At 48.8% G+C, this 18,914-nt stretch overlaps 1 protein-coding gene and 1 long non-coding RNA gene across 8 annotated transcripts in view; one reads left to right on the top strand and one right to left on the bottom strand.

Moving 5' to 3' along the window:
* The window catches only part of Mad1l1 (MAD1 mitotic arrest deficient 1-like 1), a 312,920-nt gene that overhangs the window by 95,650 nt on the left and 198,356 nt on the right, over positions 1–18,914 (top strand). The gene's annotated exons all lie outside the window — the stretch shown is intronic.
* Positions 8,734–17,939, bottom strand: Gm16120. Of its 3 annotated transcripts, XR_003955820.1 has the most exons (4): positions 17,413–17,697; positions 16,331–17,314; positions 15,850–15,952; positions 8,734–15,470 (listed from the first exon to the last, which is right to left on the bottom strand). It is a non-coding gene; the product is annotated as a predicted gene 16120 (long non-coding RNA). The 3 variants fall into 3 exon arrangements; XR_003955821.1 differs by adding an exon at positions 17,812–17,939 and having other exon boundaries at positions 8,734–17,314; positions 17,413–17,591; XR_003955819.1 differs by having other exon boundaries at positions 8,734–15,952.

The raw sequence follows: 18,914 nt of genomic DNA, 5'->3' as shown, positions 1-18,914 counted from the left end.
CACTAGACCGCCCTGTCCAGAAGACAGGTTTCACACACTCTTCTCCATCCCCTGGCTCTTACATTCTTTCTGCTCCTTCTTTGGTGACTTTCTCGAGTCTTAGTGTGGTTGACATCTTACTTCAAGCTCGCCACTCAACAGCCACTTATTCTCAGAGCTTTGACCAGTTATGAGTCGGCCTCTAGACCCAGGCATTGAGAGCACTAATGAGCTGAGTCCTAACACACACCTGTTGTAGTTGAATCCTGCCCCTGCTGTCTCCATCTCTTGGGTTGGCAAGGCATGTGGCCTCGTGACAGCCTTTCCTGTGGCTGGGCTGTGCCTGTAAACAGTTTGACCTCCACTTGTATGACTGCAGTGAACATCCCTGGCAACTGTTGGGACTTCCAGAATGTGTTCCCAAAGTCCCCACGTGGATCCAGGGAATAATTAGTATCCTGTAAGATAGGAATCTTAATTCTTAAATTACATATTTAGCAGATGGTCCAAAATAGCACTTGTAATGGCAACATTCAATTAGTGAGTTTAAAAATGTATATTATTGCAACATTCTCTGTGGGTTTTATTCAGAGATTTCTAAATATAGTGGATAAAAACACAGAAGTGTTGCAGACGATTTAGACTCACACTGCCGCAGTGGGCCATGTGCTAAACTTCCCTGTTAACCAGAAGTGACTGCCCAGAGGTCTTCTGGTTTATTACTCAATCTCCAAAAAAACCATCACCAAGACATTCAGGGGCATCCCTGGTGCCCACAGGTCCTGCACCCCTGTGCCTGGGAATTCTGATGTCCTTAGAACTCATGAGACTTGCTGGGCTTGATTGATGTGGACTCCAAAGGCAGCCTTGCTCCCTCTGTGGAACGGTCAAGTGCATCCTGTCTGTGTTCCGTGCCCTCACAATCCTTGGTTCTGGTTTTGTGTGGGCCTAAGGTGGTCCCGTAGGTGGACTAGAATGTGAATCTCTGTGGACAGGAAGCAGCTGAGAGCTTGCCTGCCCCATAGAGGGCCATTTACATTGCAGGAGGGGCAGAGCTGGGGTAGGTCACCCAGAATTCAGGTGATAGAGGTCCCAAGACACAGGCCTGTCCTCTCCTGGGGACCAGAGTCTTCCCAGCTACTAGGGAGATTGAAGGGAAATGCCAGTTGAAGGCATGCCTGGGTTACAGAGTGAATTAGTTCAAGTCAGCCTGAGTAGACTCTAACTCAAAAAAAAAAAAAAAAAAGGAGGAGGGCTGAGGACATAGTTGTGGGGTAGAGTGCTCCATGAGGTACTGGGTTCAAACCCTGGGCATTAGTTACTTTTCTTGTGACAAAGTACCTAACAGAGCAACACCAAAAAGGGAGAGGAGGGGAGAGAGGGAGGGAGGGAGGATATCTTTTGAATCACAGTCTGAGGGTGTGGTCCATTATTGACGTGAAGTCATGGCAGCAAGAACATGAGGCAGGTGGTCTCCTTGCGTCTGCAGTTAGAAAACAGAGACAAATGCTGGTGCTCAGCCCCCTCTCTCCATTTTATTTAGCCCAGAACCCTAGCCCATGGGATGGTGCCCCTAATATTTATGGAGGTCTTTTCTCCTTAATCACCCTAATCCCTCAAACGCACCCAGAAGCGTGTTACCATTTCAGTTCTAAGTTCCATCAAGCTGACAAGATAACCATCACACTCCAGTTCTCAATTATGATGGGAGAAGAGAGGCAGGGAACCATGGGGTTCAGTGCTCTGAGCTACAGAGAGGGTATAGTGGGCCCAAGACTATGACAAGAGCCTCAAGCTTCCTCCTTGGTGGCTGTTTGTCTTCCAGGAACTGCTCATCGGACAAGTGCCATTGCAAGGAGGCAAGGCACTTGGTTGGGACAGATCCCCAGAAACTGTGAGGTCCTCTTTTAGCAGCCATTCTTGCCAGTGTCTGCTTGGGCAAGAGATGCCTTGCTGGGCAGTTAGCCCCACTAGGCCTTTGCTGTTCTGGCCTTCAGAGAGAGGAAGCTCTCCTGGTGCCAGAGAAAGCCAAGGCACAAGGTCTTTGCTCATAGCAGCAGATGCAGTCTGTGTGAGACGGAATCACTGTTGAGCTGAGGCACGGGCTCTGCCCTGGGGAGCTTAGGTCCCTGGAGACCTTCATACTAAGCCTAGGCACAGGCTTCATCCTGCAGAGCCTAGATCCCAGTGTATGAAAGCAGAGCCTCGATCCTAGTGCATGAAAGCAGAGCTTTATCACAGGATCTGCCCTGGAGAGCCTGGATCCCAGTTTCCTGAAACAGGCCTTAATGGTGAGCCAAGTCGTGGGTTCCCACATTTGAGTCCTGGTCCTCAGAGCAGGCCTTCGTGGTAAGCAAGTGTTTACAGCAGAGTCTTTGTTCAGAACCCCCCAACCCTCTCTGTATATTTAAACAAAGAGCTTTTTAGACCTAAACACAGATGTTCATTTGAAAATGAGAAATCAAATTAAGCGGAACCAGCCTTTGAAAGTGAATGCCCCGTAGCAAGCCAAACAAAGGGAGAAAAACACTGTGTGTAAATTTCACTTAAATCACTTTTTCATCTTAAATAAAGTTTTAAAGGAACAAAGTGCCGCGTCAAAGCGCTCATCACCCTCCTGTCCTCCAATGGAACATCTGCGCTCATTCTGATGTGAGGAAGGAGGAATTAAGCCAAGCCGGGGAGCGCTCCCCCCATAATTGCGCCTCGTCCCTTTCTCAGACACAATGCGGATGAAATGCCGATTGAGCTGCTGACGAGGAGGCTGAATAGCCGAGTGGGGCGATGTGAATCCCACTGAGCCTATCCAGAGGATCTGACTGCCCCCCCCCCCCCACTTTCTTCCTTTTGACAGAGATGTCATCTCCTACATAAAGAAAAGACAGCTTGCACTCAGCTCTCAGAAGCCCCTCCCTACGGTGGAGTACCTGCTCAGCAAGTTTTAAAATAGGTGTTTCCGCACACCTGGACAGGCACATTGCTGGACTCTCTGGCTAGCTAGTGTCCTCTGGAGGGCTGTTATACTGCCAGTGGCTCAGCAAAGGCCAGTCACTCAACCTACAAGGACTTGTTTTAGATTGGAAATGGTGGCTGTAGGTTGGTGTTTTACATTATTATTATTATTATTTTGAAAAAGATTCTCATGTATTCCTAGCTGCTCTCAGAGTCACTTTTTAGCTGAGAATGATCTTGAATTTTTGATCCTCCTGCCTCTACTCCAGTTGCGAGGATTATAGGCATGCACTACCATGGGGAACTCAGGACCTTATGCATGCAACCACCACACCCAACCAGAGACGGTGTTACCGTCTATTCCTCTCTCTCCCCCAAAGCCAAGATGCCCTCCAATGAGAGAGAATAAAGAAAAGTACATCCCAGCATACAGGAAGCCGAGGCGGCGGAACTCCACAAATTCTAGGCCAGCTTGACTTATATAAATGAGGCACACAGACACATAGCAGTTTCCAGTTATAGAAAGATCTTGAGGTGAGTTCAGTGATAGAACACTTGCTTCATGCATGCAAGGCCTTGGGTTCCATCTTCAGCACTGGAGAAAAATTGCAGGGTCTGGGGAGATGGCTCAGTCAGCAAAGTCACTCTTATCATATAAGCGTGAGGATCTAAGTCTAAGCTCCGGAGACCATGTAAGAACTAGCCAGGCATGGTGTTCAGCTTTCATCCCAATGATGGCACAGGGGAGACAAGAGAATGCTTGGAACCCCGACTATCCAGTCTGGATCAATCAGCCCCAGGTTCAGTGAGAGACTCCGTACCCCCCAAATAAGGTGGAGAGTGGTTAAGGAAGATACTTGATGTTGGCTTCTGACTCCCATATGCATGCATATGCACTCATGCCAAACACATGTGCGTACATTTACAAATATCTACATGCATGCAGGCTGTGGAGAGTAATCTTAGATGAGACCCAAAGGAGTAAGGAGTGAGTTTTGTTGAAAGAATGGGCAGGGCTGTGGGGGCTGTTGTCAAGCCATACAAAGCTCCACAGGATGGAGTGCTGTATTTAGTTGGCTTATTTAGAGGAGTGGCCTGTGTTGTTTTGGGAAGCAGGAAGCTCTGTGGTGAATGTGGACCTGGAGTCACAGTAGCAGGCTGTTGACAGCTCATGGGCTGTTGCCTACTCTTAGGGTCTGCAGTCCCCCACCTCAGCTGAGGCTCACTACCTCTTCCTTGTCCCTTTCCTTAAAGCCTCCCCACCTGCAGGTAAGGAGCATCCTGCTTCCCTGCAGAGCTAGGGTGGGCCTGGTTCATCTGCAGCTCTCTGTTTCCTTCCCACCCAGAAGAATGTTGCTGCTTAGGAGCCTGTATGCCCCAACCAGCTTAACACTGGCATGGTGGCCTATGCATGGGCACCTTTTCTTTTTTTTCCAGTACCAGGCTGTGGGTTTGAGCCTCTCACAGGTACTGCCTTTGTGAGCACACACAGCACTCAGCATCTGCTGCCTTTTCTCCAGGGATTGAATGTCTTCAGAATTGAATTGGACAGTTTCATCTGTCCCCAGAGCCCTACCCGGGCCTGTATTACAAGAGGTCAGTCAGGACCCAGGGGAATCTCCATAGGCAGCAGGGGCAACTGTCACATCTGTGGAAAGTGCTAGTCCCTGCCACTGAAGTGCTTCCTAACTGTGGGAAGGTTAACCTCTGCACCTTAGCAACTGTAGAGGGGATGACAGCCACCTTTCCCCTTTTGTTTTTGGCTGAGGCCCTAATGGCTCAAGTGAGACCTTCCAGGTTCCGGGCTGGCAGGGAGCCAGACTTCCAGTGCAAGGATACTGAAGGTTTAGGGAGGACTGGCTGCCCATGCTGGCCAGGCTGGCCAAGCAGCTCCTCCCTTTGTGATGGGACTGAATCCAGAACTTCAGCCTTGGTTTCAAAACAAAGCAAAACATCTTTTTATTATTTTTATGGATATGGGTGTTTTGTCTGTGTATCACGTGTATGTCTGGAGTCAGTGGAGGCCAGAAAAGGAAGTCGGATCCCCTGGAACTGGAGTTACAGATGGTTGTGAGCACTCTGTGAGTGCTGGGAATTGAACCTGGGTGATCTGGAAGAGCAGCTGGCGTTTCTGACCATTAAGCTATTTCTTCAGCCCCTCATACTCAGGTTTAGACTGGGCTGGGGAGAACCCCCTGGCCCGGCAGTGCTCACAAGAGCACTACTTGGTTCTGAAGCAGGTATATGTCTGTGTAGGAGAGCTGGGAGGAGGGAAGGGTAGTGGAAAGTGGACATGTTGTCAACTCCCACCTTCTGAATGGCCCCAGGGGCAGCACTGCATGGAGAGAGACTGCTTGTCTTGTCTTCAACCCATAGTTCCTGGTAAGGTAGAGGTGAGTTGCAGGAGTGCCAGGCCTGAAGCCCAACCCAAAGGACATAGCTGTGCAGGGGTCGGATTCAGCGATGGGCATGTCCCTAGGGAGCATCTTTCCTTTCTTAGCTTCCTTCCTCTCCGTTTGATCTCTGTAACCTGCAATCTTTGCAACCTGTGTTGCTCACTGTTAGTCACACCCTCCTGTTGTCCCTCTTACCCATGTAAGCATTCTTACCCTGGCATCCCCAATGAAGCTTTGGCAGTGTCTCACATATGGTGTTTGAGAAAACCAGGAACCCTTCTAGGTTGCAAGGGCTTCTCACCCCAGGACTGTTGGACCTTCTGCACCTGGAATGGAGACAAGGCAGACTGTGGCAGGTTTCTTCTGTGTGATGGGACTCTAGTGTCTATTTTTTTCATGGTTTAGTTTCTCAGAAGTGACTGGTCACATTGGAAGAGTCACCAAGCCTAAATCTAATCTTACCGTTTGAACTGTGGGCTGGGAGCAGATGTCTGTGTGGGGGGGAGGGGATGATATAGAGGCGATTTGGCCACAGCACTCGGAGGAGATATTAGGAGAGTCTGGGTCCTCTCTTCACAGTCATGTGGTCAGGCTCACAATTGAAAGGTGTCAATTCATTTAAAGCACAGCTGCCTTCAGGGAGCTTTCTGCCCTGAAAGCCTATTGAGTGGCTCTCTTTGCAGTGACTGTCCTCTCTTCCCAGCAGGCTCCTCTGCCACCCACAGTGGGGTCAATTTAGCTTGGGACCCAGGGTGGTTTCTGCTCTACTGATCACAGTGGAGGCAATGTGTGACACATGCATGTGGCTAGAGGCAATGTCTGACACGTGAATGTGGCTGGGGCAATGTGTGTCACATGTATGTGGCTGGAGGCAATGTGTGACACATGTATGTGGCTGGGGACAATGTGTGACACATGTATGTGGCTGGGGACAATGTGTGACACGTGTATGTGGCTGGAGACAATGTGTGTCACATGTATGGTGTTGGTGAGACAGTGTGTGACATGTGGAACTAATAGAGTTCTCCTCATGCCAGGGAACTAGGCTGAGTTTCCTTGGTCTGTCAGCATGGCCTTATGGTTGGAAGCTGCTGCCATTTGTGCCTCTCACTGGGCTCATGTGCCTCCTTGAGTCTGTGCACTGGCACCCTAGTGTCTCTCGGTGGCAGTTGACTGCTTTGCTGTCCTTGGCCCTCCCAGTGGAGTACCTGCCAGTTGCATAAGTAGTGTTAGTGACATGTGTTTCCTGTGGTGTGGCCAGCCTACCTGGAGAGCTCTACCCTGGGCCTTCTGCCTAGAGACTACTTTACTCCATCACTAAGACCTCTGCTCTTCTCTTTTTGGCCAGTGATTATAGGCTCTGGCTGAAGGCTCAAGGCTGCTCCCTTTGGATTAATTCCTCATAATCCTTCTAGGATTGGAGTGTTTTAGATCACACAGTTATAATTGGGGGTGTATGGAGGTCTCTTCTCACCTCCCATTACATCTTTAGAACCTTAGTGTTTTATATGAGACCCTTACTTGGCCTGGGGGTGTCCTCTTCTAGAGACTGAGATGGCTGCTGGTGCCACCTGCCAGGATGCCTGCTAATGTGTGCACTTTGTTACTTGTTCTTCACTGCTGCTAAGAGTCCCTGCCTGGAATCCCCCAGGGAGGGGCTGGGGGAGTGACTCAGTGGTAGAGCCCCTGCCTGGAATCTCCCAGGGAGGGGCTGGGGGAGTGACTCAGTGGCAAAGCCCCTGCCTAGAATCCCCCAGTGAGGGGCTAAGATGTGGCTCAGACATAGTTCTTGCCTATTGTGAACAAGACTCTTGTTCAATCCTGTGTACCAGGCTACACCACACTACACTACACCAAAACTAAACTAAAACTAAATAAAAACAAAAATGAAATGAGCAAAAACAGTGATTACTAAGGCTGTGCATAAGTGTGCTGTGTTGTATTCCACTATTGCTGAGCCTGCTGCCCTCTAGCAGGGGATAGCACAAGGACTTCATGTGCATGCGGCCTCCCTTGACAGCAGACTCTATAGCAAAAGACAACACTGAAGTTGGTGTAGCTAGTGTAGCGAACCACTCCAGTAATTGGAAGGGGAGTTTTTTCAGACTCTCATGATGAAGGATTATAAATCTTTTCTATTAAAGGTGAGGTAGCCACTGAGGGTAGGAAGCAAGAAGTTGAAGCACATTGGCAGCCCTCCTTGCTCTGCGTTGCTGATGGGGAAAGTGGTTAGTTAATTAGGTGATTTTTCTCTTCCTCTGACACGTGCAAATGAGCCTCCGTTAATAACTGAGTTATTACATAAATGATAAAAATTTAACACCAATGTCAAGTTGTCAGGAGTTCCTGGACAAGGAAGGTGAACCTGGGGAGGTTCCCCACTCCACCCCAGCTGGTTAGTTCTTTGAAATGGTAAGTGAACCTCCGGGAAGTTACTGAGAGCAGCAGGGCCAGCGGCTCTTTTGCACCTGATGGCAGGAATCTGCACTAGAATCCTGCCTGGTTCCTTCTGGTTCCTGGATGGAGTCCAGCACCCTGGACAGCATCCTTGTTGTTCTGGCTCTGGAGGAGCTGCTGATCAACAGGCCTCTTTGAGGTCTAGGCTCAGAGTTCTGAGATAGAGGGACTTGTAGGGCAGGTCTGGGGAGGGAGTGTTCTTTGCTGGGGACCAGGCTACCTGTAACTCCATAAAGCAGGACCCTGCCCCAGTGTCAGAAGCCACAAAACAGAAAGCCAACCCAGAATGTCTGAGAACTGAGGAGGCCAAAGGCGACCCAGATATGCTGCTTCCAAGCAGCGGACCTTCCTCATTTAGCCTCAGAACTGTTAGGCTTAGGTGATGGCTTTACTGTGGAGGCAGGTGGCTCCTGCTGGGGAGCACTATTCTCTACATGCAGGCTTGGTTTCAGGCTGACCCCAAACTCCTGATCCTCCTGACTCTACCTGCAACATGCTGGCATTTGAGGCATGTGCTGCTATGCCTGGTTTATGTGGCGCTAGAGATGGAATCCAGGGCTTTGTGCATACTAGGCAGGCACTTGACCAGCTAAGCTACAAGCCCCTGCCCCATGTGACACACTTTTAATCTCTGTGGGAAGCTGCAGTCTAAAAGGCGATGTTCTCCTCTTGGACATTGAGAGTTCAGTGAGCTAGTTAGAGAGGACTTGTTCTCTGCTCAGAAAAGCTTTGTCCTCCTGCTGCCTTGACTGGAAGGCAGTAGGGTTACTAAATCTAGCTCAGTTGGCCAGTGCACATCACCTCTGCAGTAAGGGGGCGGGGGGGGGGGGGAGCAACTGCCTATCACTCTAAGTGTCCATCAGGTCAGCACAAAGTGCTTGTGTCCATAATAGGTTGTTAGCTTTGTGTAGCTGAGAGTGAAGGCCCTCTTGGCAGGGAGCTTGCAGCCAGCTGCCAGACGAGATATGAAAATAGTTGGAGAGCTTCTATGACTGATAGGCCCCAGGTGACATTAGGGGATATGAGAACATGGTTTTCTGTGTTCTTTTAAATGCCCCCCACCCCCCGACAAAGTGTCACTTTATATCCCTTGCTGCCTGAAACTCACTGTGTGAGCCAGGGTGGCCTGGGTCTTGCAGATATCTGCTTGCCTCTGCCGGAATTACTGCTGTGATTCACCAGGCTGTCTTACCTGTGTCTGATGTATGGAGTGGTGACTCCATGGAGTGACCCTTCAAGGGAGTGGTCTTTGCATTCTAGAGACTGTTTATGGGCCTGAGGCTCTGCTGCCCTCCTGTAGCTAGGCTGGTGGGTTCTGGAGTCCAGAGAAAAGTGGGTCTGTAGGTCAGGCTTCTCCTCTCACTTTTGGGAGCTCAGCTCCTACCTGTCCTCTGGCAGATTTTTTAGGACAGTAAAATTCGTGGCTGTCTCTTCTGGAAATCTAAAATGAGATTTCATTTCTTTTTAAGTTAAAAAAAAAAGAAGCTTGAACATTTGCAGCTGGGCGATAGCAGAGATTTCAGTGTTACTTATCTCTTGCACAAAGGAGGCAGGAGAGAGGACTCTGTCAAGGCTGAATACTAACGATGTGGAGGCGGTGGAAAGCACTGAGGGATGCTCTTGCAGAACTAGGTGGGAGATGGTCAGAGCTGTGCACTGCAGCCAGGTGCATTGAATGATGGATGGAAGGAGGGGTGAGAATGACCTTGGCCTTCCGAGCTGTAGGTCCCCTGGGAGCTGCCATTGCCCTTGGGACGCTAGTTTGCAGAGCTGGTCCCATTGAGTCTCCACCACTTTTAGAAAGTCTAGGCTCAATGGCCCTGAACCTACAGTCCCTACTTCCTTTGCTATGTGCTCTCAGCCCCATCTCCTCAGTCCGTGTCATTCTCTGTCATGTTAGAAGGATGCCCTATTCTCTACATATATCCTTTGTCCTCCTGCCTGGAATTCCACATCCAGATCGTGGGTTTAGCCAATTCCTGCTTGGCTTTTAGGCCTGGTTCAGGTAGTGGGGTGCTCTAGCCCCGTTGTGTGGCTTTTCTTTCATTATTCCATCTCACCTTGGCTGCCTCCTAGAGACAGCAGGTCTATGTGTGGGGTAAGGTGTGCAGGAAGTGCCTGTTTCTCCCAGCCCTGTTCCTTACAGCCTGGTGAGGTCCTTGCTGGTTAGGTGTTCACTGGCTCATCTACTTTCCCACCACAGGAGTGGTTTCTGAGGGTTGCTTGTGTCCCTTGTGACCAGACTTGTGCTGACAGAGTCTATAGTCCTTTCTGCCCCGAAGCACCTGGGTGCCACCTGAGCTTGGGGTGTTTCCTGCTCTTCCACTATCAGTCTCTGTGAGGGAGCACTCTCTGGGTGACAGTTGGTGGCCTGCCCCTTGTATCTGTGTTACCCTTTCTTAGTCTCTCTTAGCACTCTCATGCAGTGTGTCTGGGTCAGCCCTGTGAGCATCCCAGGTTGCAGGGCGAGGGAGGAAAAGCATCATTCTTGGCTGTCCTTGCTCTTCCTCACTTGCTGTATCTGCCGTCCCCACTTCCTGCAGCTGTGCCCCCCCCCACACACACACACACCTGGGGGTGGGGGAGGAAGGAAAGGATGTCAACAATACGTTTGAATAACCTGTTTTGGATCTGACTACAAAAAGAATACAGTTTCATTTAGAACATTTGACAATGTAGAGGAAACAAACAGAAAAGATGAGAAGAAAGGTTTCCCATAATCCCTCTGCCTCCTGAAAGCCAGTCTAAATGTGTTCGCTTAGATTTGGCCTGTGTGTGTGCCTTCTGAGGTAATTGTTAGTAAAAACAATAGCATGTGTACTATTTGGGGAGTCTACCTATTTTGCTTAATCTTTCCTGACACTTCCCAAATTAAATGTTCTCACAAAACAATTTTTTAGCCTAGATAACATGTTTAGCATGGGACATACTTAGGTTCCCCTCCAACTTGTGACTGTGGATCTTTCTCATTAAGAGTGCTTTATTCAGCCATTCTCCCACTGTTAGCTATTTAATCATCTTTAGTTTCTCACCTCTATTATAAATAATACCCTGATTAATATGTGCCTCCAAATTCTTGCTTGCATAAATGCTGATTATTTCTTCAAGAAAACCTCTTAAATTAGAATTATGCCTTTAAAAGTCTTCACATTTTTAAAAGCAAACCACTTGGGAACGCTTTGCCTTGGCCAGGTGGTTTTACCAACATTATCTTCATTATAGTCAAGTAGGCCATTCCCTCACCCAGCAGAAAGGGTAAGATCACATCTGTGTGGCCTTGGGTTAGACCACAGTTCTTTAGTTCCTGCACCAGAAGCAAATCAGTATAAGAGAAAAATGGTAAATTGGGTCTCGTAGGATCTGGCTGTAACTCATTTAGTAAACAGTTATCTTAAATGTGTTAAGCCATGGGTTCCATCTCCAGCATTCCATGTGCCTAGTATGGTGGCTCACATGTAATCCAGCACTAATGAGGTGCAGACAGGAAGACCAGAAGTTTCAGGCCATTTCAACATAAGTTGAAATCAGTGTAGGTTACATGATATTCTATCTTAAAAATAAATAATTGAAGACAGAGTTGAAACAAAACAAAACAGCTCTGCCCCTCTGAACTGTTGTTATCTTGAGAGAGTGGTTACATCTAAACTTCTTGGCAGAGACAAGCCTTTCTGGTGTGAAGTTCCAGGTCATACATGTAGTCCTCTCCTCTCCAGAGGGGTCTTTTTTAGCCCCCCTGCTGGGTGAGACTTGCTGACTCCTCTGATGAGCGGAGGCAGAAAAGGAAGAGGACGATCTTTGATGAGGGAGGCTGCTAATCCTGTGCAAGCCTCTCCCTGTGGATGGTAGGTCTGTTGGCTCCTCTGTCACCCCTGAGGATGTCTGCCCAACTGATATCTCCAGTCCTGCCCTGAGAGGACCAGTATGCATTGTCTAAGACAAACAAACAAACAAACAACATCGAAAACCCAAATAGACTACAAACAGATTCAAAACTAAACCAAATCAAAAGCACAGACTGTTGGTACAGCTTTCCAGGGCCAGAGAAAGGCTGGAGATTCAGTCTTTCTATCGCATTTTTCTGGTGGTTAGAAATGATCTCTGGGAAGCTGAGTCAGAGACAAACAGGCCTTGAATGTTTGAGTGTCAGAAGGCCAATGGTGTGGCTCAGATGCAGTGACCGAGGGTAGGTGTGAAGCCTCAGTGACAGCCGTGGTCAGGCTGAGGCAGGGATGAAAGGTAGGAGATGGCTCGCTCCAGAAAAGACTCAAAGTGAGGGTGCAGAATCATGGGCATACTCTGGGGACCCTGGTAACTGCCAGAAGCTGCTCCCTCCACCATAGCCTGATTGCCTGGTGTCAGCCAGTACAGCAGGAGGTTCGGGTCACGCCATGTCACCTACCTCCATTCTTCTGTGTGGATTCTAAGGGGAGAATTAAATGCCTGTGATGGTCGGGCGTGGTGGCACACGCCTTTAATCCCAGCACTCGGGAGGTAGAGGCAGGTGGATCCCTGAGTTCGAGGCCAGCCTGGTCTACAAAGTGAGTTCCAGGACAGCCAGGGCTATACAGAGAAACCCTGTCTCGAAAAACCAAAAAAAAAAAAAAATGCCTGTGATGATTGCAGTCTGAGTCCCCACCTGCTTCACCTCTCTCTCCCTGTGTCCCCACCCCATCTTCACTTTCAACTTCAGAGTCTTATGGTCTAGGCTGACCTCAGACTCAATATGTAGTCAGATATTACTTTGAATTTGTTGTAATCCTTCTGCCTCTGCCTCTTGAGTGCTGGAATTATAGGTATCCACCACTCCACAAGGTTCATCCAATTCTGGGGATCAAAGCCAGGGCTTCATGTATGGTAGGCAGTCACTCTGTCAGTGGAGCCACATTCCCAGCCCCTCTGAGCTACTGTTACCTAGCTGTACTCTCCAAGTCTCAGAAGCTCTCTCAACACACTTTATTTCTCTTGGCAGCTCTTGGCTGGCAGGCAGCCTTCCCTTTACCAGAAAGAGAAGCCTGGCCATTCCCGCTATGGTCCACAGGCAGTGGCTTCCCGAGAACGTGGCAATCCTATTGATTTTTATTTATCAGTAGTGAAACTCTGTTTGATGTCTTATTTTTCGGGTCTTGACAAATACCCCAAACATTAGTGTTGATCCCTGCCATTGAGGATGGTGGTTATCACCCTCAGGCCAGTCCAACCTCCATCCCCATCAGCCCAAGGCAGAGAGTTAAGTGAACTTTGAAGTCAGGCTTCTACTGAGTACAGCCACCTCCTCCCCTCAGTTCTGGAGCCAAGGGATTTGTTTTCTTTTCCAGCCCAGGGTAGCCTCTCCTCAGCAGTGTGTCACTCTTAGGATTCCTGACAACATCTCACTATCTTCTGGGCTTTGCAGTCTTCCCTTCCAGTGCAGACGTTTAGTACAAGACATTTAGTAAGAGCAATTACGGGCAATCCAATCCATCACCCTGCAGCAGAATTTACAAGGACTCAGCACAGCAACAAGAGGCTGGCAGTATCGTGATGGGTCTTACTTAGGCCATCTCTGCTCAGGCTTTGTCCTGCAGTTCATCAGCAATCACTTGCAGCTCTTCTCCTTAATTAGCACATTTTAAAGACTTTGTTAGTTCCCTGGCTATGACACAAGCTAGGTTTCGCCAGTAATGTACTGATTCTTTGTAAAGTGCCAAAGTCTTTTCCCTCACCTTGACTTTGATTGAATGCAGCTGTGGATGAGGCTGGTCAGCAGTAGTTGTGTTCCTATTGGGTTCCCTGTTCTCTGGGCAGAAGGGCACATCTGTACCCGGTGGGAGGTGGTCTATTGTGACAGGTGCTAGTGTTATGCCTCAGCAGGGTTGGCAACCATGAGAAGCCAGAGGTATGTTTGTGTTCCTTACTGGGACCAGCTGTAAGCATTGGCATCATTAACTTTGAGAACCACCTCCTTATAGTCTCTTAGAACAACAGTGGTCCCCTACTCTCTGAAATTTATTAGGAGGGACTCTCTTAAATGAGAGTGGGTATCAGTATGACTTTTAGAAAGCTACAATGCAATATGTGGGGCTGGGAAGATAGCTCAGTTGGTAAAACGTTTTTAAAGACGAGACTTCAAGCTGGGTACAGTGGTGTGTATTTATTATTTCGGTGATGGTGAGTTGAAGACAGAGATGGTAGCTTCCTAGGCTTGATGGCCAGCCAGCCTAACCTAATGGACAAGTTTCAGGACAGTGTGAAAAATAGTCACAAAATAGGTGGGTGGCCCCAATAGTATGCCACCTGACACTGATTGCTAGGTCCACACACATGTTCACTTATTTTCATATGCAACTGTGCACACATACACCAAGCAAAACAACAATAGCAACCTAGTGTCTCATTGAAGTCTGGTTTCCATGAGGTAGAATTCGGGAGTCGTTGACATTCCCTGTGGGTCAGTATTCCAAGTCACATGTAAAACATGGCCCATGCCCCAGAAGTGGGCTGCCTGTGTCCCCAGGTGGAGATGACTATTGCTGTGGCCTCTCTATCCTAGTGTGTTGTCTCTATTCTTGAATTTCACATTCTTCATGTGTCATACCACATAGGAACAATGGGTTTTGATAGGGCACCACAGCACGGCAGACCCCAGGCGCTCCTGGCTGAGGTTGCTTCTGCATTGAGAAGAGCTTGGCACATTATCTCTTGCAGTTGTGCAACATCCCTTGCACACTTACCTCTTGCTCTTAGGTGTCTGGGTCAATGACACCTTTGTGAGTTACGGTATGGGTATATTTGTGCAAAATTATTTGAGGGCTCACATACCTGTGTCTTGACATGGACCAGTGCTTGCTGGGTCCTGTGCTTGAGGTCTGTCCATATGTACCATTGGATCTCCACATAGGCACAAGCACATACTTGTGGTGAGTAGGAAAGGCCTGGTGAGCTTGATTTGCTTTTACCTGGTGTGCCCACTGCCACTCATTCTACCTGTGCACTTTCAGTCCACTTGGTTGGCTTACTACTTAGAATCTTTGACTACTTTTCTGTCCTCCAAATTGAATATTTTATCTCAGAATATCATCAACTCCCCTCTTTTTGAGACAGGGTTTTACTGTGTAGTCCAGGCTGATCTCAAAATCTCAATCCTCCTGACTCAGTCTCCTGAGTGCTGAAATGACAGGCCACATCAACACACCCTGCTGCTTTCTCAGCTGACATTCCCTCTGTGTGAGTACACACTTATCTTCCAGGCATCGGCTCTGAGGTCTCGCAGCAGTAAGCTGTTAGTGCTTTGGTTTCATGTGGGTACAGAAGGCCCTCTTTTCCCTGGATCATTAAGGCTAAGGCTTCCTTCTGCATTTTCCCCTTTCATGATTTTGACTTTCATGTCTAAAACCATCCGCTGTATCATTTGCTACAAACCCCATGTTTTTGTTGTTTTTTTTTTAATCTGCATTAATCTTGTCAGCTTACACTCCTCAGAAACCTGTCTGTTATTATCCCGAAGGCTGGAAGGGCAAGGAGAGGCTGTGGTGAGCTCCATCCGGCTCATCTTCTGCAGCTGTCTTCCTGTGGCAGCTCTCTCTAACCCCAGAGCTGATTGATGGAGTAGGGGTGGGGTGGGCTGGGGTTGTGTTTGCTTCTTCTGACTCCATGTTGTTTTCTGTATTGTGTGATGTTACTTGATATTCTCATTGGTGTGATGGAACTCTTGAAAAACACCAACCGATAGGAACTGGGCTTTAGTCAGGTCACTGTTTGAGATGGTGTGGTCTACCTTGTCAAGGAAGGCATGCCAGCTGGCTGCTTACAGCTGTGGCAGCAGGATTGAGAGATTGCTTTTGTGCATATTGGTAGATCAGGAAACAGTTCAGGCCAGGCTGTACTGCATAAGGCCCAGGCTCTCAAAACAGCACCGTTCACCAGCTGGGGAACCACGCATTCAAACATGTCTTTTGGGGACATGTAATGCATACCAAGGACTGCCTTCTCCTCTCAGCAATCATCCTCAGTGAAGGTCCCTAGTGCCCATGTTTGGGGCCCCTCCTCCCGTCAGCCCTTTCTCTTTGGGGTAGACCATACTACTTACTTAACATGGGACAAAATTAAGGGAGATGTTTTATGGCCAGAAGTGAGGATGGTGAGACAGCCTTCTTCTTCTGAAGTGTTGGTGATAGATATGACTTTTCCTTCTGTAGGGTCCAGAAAATGATCTGTGATAACCACATTTTCAGGTTTTTTAAAAAAAATATTTGTTTTATGTGTATATGTGTGTGTTTGAGTGTATGTATATGCACCACATATGTTCAAAAACCGACAGAGGTCAGAGGGGCACTGGATCCTCTGGAGCAGGAGTTACAGATTGTTGTGAGCTGTGCGTACTGGGAATTGAACCCAGGTCCTCTGCAAGAGCAGCCAAGTGCTCTTAGCCTGTGAGCCATCTCTCTAGCCTACATTTTTCAGTTTTGAATACATGACTTTGTTAAGCAAGTAGCAAGAAAAAGAAAAGGGAAAAAAATAGCAAGTAGTGGACAAGGTGCAAAAGATCATCTATCATATCAAACACTTACAATTCCCATAGAGGTGACTGCAGTAGCCTGTTTGAGAGTACAGAGGAAAGGTCATCACATTGGGGTATTACAGCATCCTGTAGAGATGACTGGGAAAGTTGAGGCAGTCAGCTAGGGGGTCATCGGTTGAGCTTTCTTTCCACGAATGAACTTATTCTTACTGCAGGTGTTTTTATGCCACAGGAGACATAATAGTATGTCTGGTAGGATTGGCTCACCTATTGGCTGTTCTCAAGAACGTGGAGTTTTTACTGACGAGCTGTTATGCTGTTCTCTGTCTCCTCTTTACGAAGCTGAGAGAACAGGGTCTTAGAGGACACTTTGAGACAATCCTGCCTGGGTCTGAAGTGGGGGAGGTAATCCTACTTCCAAAGCTGGCCTCTCAGTGAGCTCATACAGCACGTGGCAGTTTACGGTATACTGTGCATTACACCTCCCCTCTGCCCCGTATTAGCAATGATCTCCGGCCTCCAAGAGCAACCCTGGGCCTCCAGAGCTCGAGGTGCCAGGATGGGAAGTTTGAGGAGCAAATATTCAAAGGTCTGAGGTCAATTCTGAGTGTCTTCTAAGAAAGTTATTAAACTCGCTGTGCGTTGCCGATTGAGTGGCAGCGCCAGCAGCGGTGGAGTCACACAATGGCTCAGGAAATGTGTTTTCTGGCTCCTGCTCTCTGAGCTGCATTTCCGGCCTCTAATCTGTGCTCAGCAGATGGGCCTGGCAGGGATCTGCTCAGCAGCAGCAACCCAGCTCTGCTCCGCTCCGCCGCTGTCCGTAAGGGTGTGTGGGAGGCTGCTGACGCTCCACTCAGCAGCTGCCACATTATACAGCCCTGACCCCACCCTCCACTCCTCACCTGCAGAGTTCCACTAGTGCTCAAAGTTCACAGACCTCTTTGCCATTGGAGATATACTTTGCATAGTTGTGGCTGTCTGCAGGGTCCCTCTGCCTCTATCTTGCAGCTGCCTGCTTGTGTCTTGTATAGATCTTCAGAACATAAATGTTTCTTACTCACAGTCACCCTTGCCTGTTACCACCCAGCTCTGTCACCATTAGGGGACACAGATGGCCTACCGCTTACTTACTTTGAGGACTGGGGTTGTTTCGGGGGACAGTGTCTCTGCCATAGTGTAAGTCCATGTGGAAGATGACCTATTTCCAGACTGATTCTCATGACTGCTCTGGGGCCGAGGTCTCTTCCGTGGTCCTACCCATGAGTAGGATCGAGGCAGGGGTGTTCAGCTTCTCAGTCTCTTCTGCAGTCCTGTACATGGTCGCTCTGTGCTGTGGGCCCTCATCACACTGGGGCCCTTTGGGTTTCACTGTCTCCTTCCAGTGATGATGCTCACTGCTGCCAGTGATTTGGAGCTGACCGCCCTCCCTCCCTCCCTCCCTCCCTCCCTCCCTCAATCCCTCCCTCCCCTCCCCCCTCCCTCCCTTCTTTTTTTCCCAAGGCAGAGTTATTCTGTGTAGCCCTGGCTGACCTGGACTCAAGAGATTCTCCTGCTCCTGCCTCCCAACGGCTAGGATTAAAGGCCTGCATCACCACCTCCTGGCCAAAAGTTCAGGAGAAAAATTAAATGAGAAATACAGCAACAAAATCCAAGGAAAACATCCAGCACAGGGCCCTGTGAAAACTCCTGGTAAAAATGTAGAAGAAAACCTGAGCAAAAAAAATGTCAGGCGAAACAGTGGGCTTGCTGTCTTAATGAATTCCTGAGGACACCTCTTCCAGGCACGGAGCCTGCTTTTGTTCCCGGGCTTTCTGCTTTTTCACTCGTGACTCTGGGTCACAGCCTCCACTGTCACCAAGGGCATTGCAGAGGCCCAGGGGCAGAGCATACCCAGTGTCTGATCATAACAAGCAGGTTTCATGAACACATTGGAAAAACCAACTTAAGTAATTAGTGGTAGGCTAGAACTCTTAGAACCCCTACAGGGTACCAGAAATACCCTGGTTTCTCAGAGGGCTTCTCAAGGAATGGAGAAGCAGATACCCTTCTTTATGCACAATTTGCAGGCCATAGCCAGTGACGGGGCCAAGTTCTAGCCCTCAGTGTACTGCTTTGCTCTTCTCAACAGTGCTCCTCTCCAGCCTTCACCACAGGCCCCGTCACTCCATGCTGGCATCACCGAGCCCAGACACCTTGAACCTACGCTGTTCTTCCCACTTACCACCTGTCGTGATGCCTCCCTGCCTTGCTCGCCCAGGGACACCGTGCTGGCGGAGCCTGCCACCCCTCTCACATTGTGTACGTAGAAGAGTACCATGCCAGACCCAACAAGCTTTAACCCTGCCTTTTAAAGGTCACTTCTGTCTCAGTCAGCTCTTAAAGTTCAAGAGGAAATAAACTGCTTAGAGCTGGCATTTCTCAAGCCAAGTGTCAACTCTCCAAGCCTGAGCCTGCGGGGAGAGGAAGTGAGATTAATAAATGAGTGGCCATGTTGACATAGTCATCGGTCAGCAAGTGTCTTCCTGTTCCCAGCCCTCAACAGAGTGGTGGACAGACAGGACACTGGGGAGTCTCAAACTCATTTTCTCCTCTTGGCTTCACTTCTCAGCCTGGGGAACACTTTGGAGATATTT

Source organism: Mus musculus, chromosome 5, assembly GCF_000001635.26.
Source record: "Mus musculus strain C57BL/6J chromosome 5, GRCm38.p6 C57BL/6J".
NCBI lineage: Eukaryota > Metazoa > Chordata > Mammalia > Rodentia > Muridae > Mus > Mus musculus.
The sequence above is the reverse complement of the archived record's forward strand: the minus strand, read 5'-3'. Positions and strand labels throughout refer to the sequence as shown.